The following is a 3356-nucleotide window of genomic DNA, read 5'->3' as shown; positions in this document are numbered from 1 at the left end:
GTTAAGGGTCAGATATTAAGGTCATTCTTCTGAAGGACAGAGGATTATTCTTCCAGATAATCTTGCTCTTTACATTTTGTACAAATTCTCAGATGTGTCATTGTTAATATAATTCCAAGATATGAACAACATAAAATAAGCTTTGAGCTAGTACTGATTGCTGACAAGAAACAAATAACAAAAGTAGAAGATGTTTTTGATGAATTCTGAACACCATAGCATTCACTAACCATGCTACTGTCTAATATGCAAATCCAGGAGATCATAAAGAGGAGAAGTGAGGCAGTCTGGGATTAAAAATCACGTTCCTCGGAATTTCTACTGAGCCAATTTGCTACTATGAATTCTTTTCTCTTTTCAAATCAATACTAATTCTATTCCAAATGTGGACAACTTCACCTAATCACTTAATTGAGAAAACAGAATAATCTTTGATTCTCCTCTCCCGTTCAGATCTATTGATTCTTCTTCAGGAGGCATTTTCAAATCCGAGCACCACCTTCTCCACACCTCTCTGTAATGTTTCACCTGCCTCTTCTGTGAGCCATCATTATGCATACCAGGGATACTGGAATATTTTTCCAGTGTACTTCCAGTTCTAGCCAGTTGTCCTGCAACTGAACATTAAGAGGAAAGTGATTCTACATTGTATTTAGTGGAGTCCATCTTAATACATTATTTATTTTGGAAGACTTTTGTTATAGGGCATGCGCACTCACTAGAGACAGAGAAAGAGAGACAGAAAGTGAGAAATCATCCCCCGGGGGAATGCCCACACTGCAATCTCTTCTCCATTCTCCTCCTGGGATTTTAGGAATACACACACGCATGCCTGGTGTTAGTTTCAGTCCACCAAGTCCAGGACTTGAACTGCAGTCGGCCACATAGGAGTCCAGCACCTTAATTACTATGCTACCTGCTGCCCTCCCAACCCCCGCTGCCCTGATCTTACTAGATTAAACCTCAGGAAAATTAGTTTTTCACTCCACAATGAGTCTTACAGAAGTTAAAATTTGGTATCTTGTGCAGTATGGTTCTCTCTCTCCTGGATGTCGGAATCACTGAAGTAATTCCTTTCCTCCTTCACCAAGTTTTGTCTCTGCAGGGAGTGGCCTTCAGAATGAGCATCCCTGCTCTTTATGACCTCAGTCACAGCAGGCTACAATCAGCTCTCCTTATTGCTTCATAGCAGACATGGTTTTATTATTCTTTTGCTCTAGAATTGTCCATTGAATTTGAATGCCAATTGAACACAGACCCTCGTCCTAAGCAAAGTACTCCAAAGACTTCACAAACTGAGTCCATTTACCCACACTTCTACCATTTCCCACATTATAAAGCATGCTTCCCCCTTCACTTTAATTATGTTTATGAAAACACTTCACATTATTCTGTCATATAGTCTTCATTTCTCACTGTGAAGATGATGACTTTGTCATAGATGGGCAACAGCGCATGGCAATGACAGATATTGAGGAATCACTGAGTTAGACTAATCACCATTTCCTGACCACTTACTCATCAATAATATTATGACTCATGGACTTACAGCAATGATAAAAAATGGCTAAGAATTCGGGCAACTGTTTCAGTTTAGATCCCGGCAGAAAACAAGCATACATTCGGGAAGAGGTTTTGAAGATAACTGAATAGAGCGGAAGTTTCAGACATATGGACAGGGTTAAGGGAACTACTAAGAAGGTACATTAGGGCCTCCAAAGAGAACAGTAGCAGGAAGTCCCTGTGACTTCAGGAAGTCATATATGTTATCTCAAGCTCAAGGAGGCCTTATCAAGCGTGCAGAGAAAAGAGCCAGTGTCCAGCACTTTACAGAGATCAGAGGAAGAAAAGATTTAGGTCTCCTCTAGGACTCCTGCTAGTGCCCTTATTGGTCAATTTGGCAGAAAGCTAGAGGGCAAGAGAAAGAGGACAATATGCTCAGTAAGAACCAGTCCTCTTCTCCGAGCAGAGCAGAGCAAAAAAGGAAGAAAATAGATGGGGTGAAATGGGAAGGACAAATGAAGAATAACTAGCCAATTAACTTTCCCCCAGTCCTATTAGCAGAAATCTAAGGCAGGCTAATTTGCATCACATGCCCTCTCTTGCCCTCTTTCCTTAGCTAATTCTGCTAGAATGCCTATGTCAAGAGCAGTGCTTTCCAACCTTTTCACCTCACTGCACAAGACAGTCAACCAAAGAGGATGTGGGAGGCATATATAAAATGCTTACTGGAAAGCAAACTTCTGCACTTTCTTTGTATGACAGTACAAATAGAGGTGGTTAAAAACATTCAATGTATGTGAAATGTTCAAAATTTAAAATTCTCATTTTTAAAAGAAAAATAAAGCTTGCTTCATGAATGCAGTTTTTAAATATTGTTTTTCTGTGTTTGAAATGGTCAGTTGCAATTCTTCATCAGGACTTCTTTTTTACGTGTGGCATGTATGTGTGTGTGTGTGTGTGTGTGTGCATGTGGTGTTTTAAACAGGGTCTCCTGCAATCCTCCTGCCTCAGTATCCCATGTAGCTGGAACTACAAGAACGTACCATGTGGGACTAGCAGTTAGTGTAATGGCTATGTCGCTGGACTCCCATGTAGTCAACCATGGTTTGAGTTCTGGACCTGGTGGCTTAAACTTATGCTGGGTGCATGTGCATGCGTGCCCAAGATCCCGAGAGGAGAATGGAGAAGGGATTGCGGTGTGGCCATCCCTCCTGGGGGTTGATTTCTCGCTTTCTGTCTCTCCGGCGAGCACATGCGCCCTATAGCAAAAATCTCTCCAAAAAATAAATAAATAAGTAAAAGAATGTACCATGTCACCCAACTTCTACAGTAGGCCAGGAATCGAACCCAGGTGCTCGTGTGGTCTCAGCCTGCCAAAGAGCAGCATCCAGTGAAGTTGGGCCTGATAAATACTTAAATATTTTTCATATTTTTGATATTCACAATTGACTAGAGTTGTTGACAAAATAGGTAAACCAGTTTTGAATCACTCTATAGAAATGTGATAATATTTTTATAAGTTCTTCTTTCTTTATGAAAACACTATGATGTAAAATATTACTATGAATATGCAAATGAATTTCAAACCCAAACATAACACGTACTTCAAAGTGTTGATAAAGTTCGAATAGATGTATTATTAGAACCATCTTTCTGCGGCTAGCTTGCAGGCCACTTAAAGTCATACCCACTGCAGCTAGAAAGAAGGACGGAGAGAAGAGAGGGAGGAGGGAGGAGAGACAGAAAAGGAGTGAAGAAAGAAGAAATTAAGAAAAAAAACAGAATACAAAAATACCTTTGTTAAAGTCCCTTGAGAAAAAAAAAAAAAGAAAGGAAGGAAGGGAGAGAGAGTG

The sequence above is a fragment of the Tupaia chinensis genome, unplaced genomic scaffold (genome assembly GCF_000334495.1).
Source record: "Tupaia chinensis unplaced genomic scaffold, TupChi_1.0 Scaffold000196_1, whole genome shotgun sequence".
NCBI classification, from domain to species: domain Eukaryota; kingdom Metazoa; phylum Chordata; class Mammalia; order Scandentia; family Tupaiidae; genus Tupaia; species Tupaia belangeri.
Note: the sequence above shows the minus strand (reverse complement) of the source record.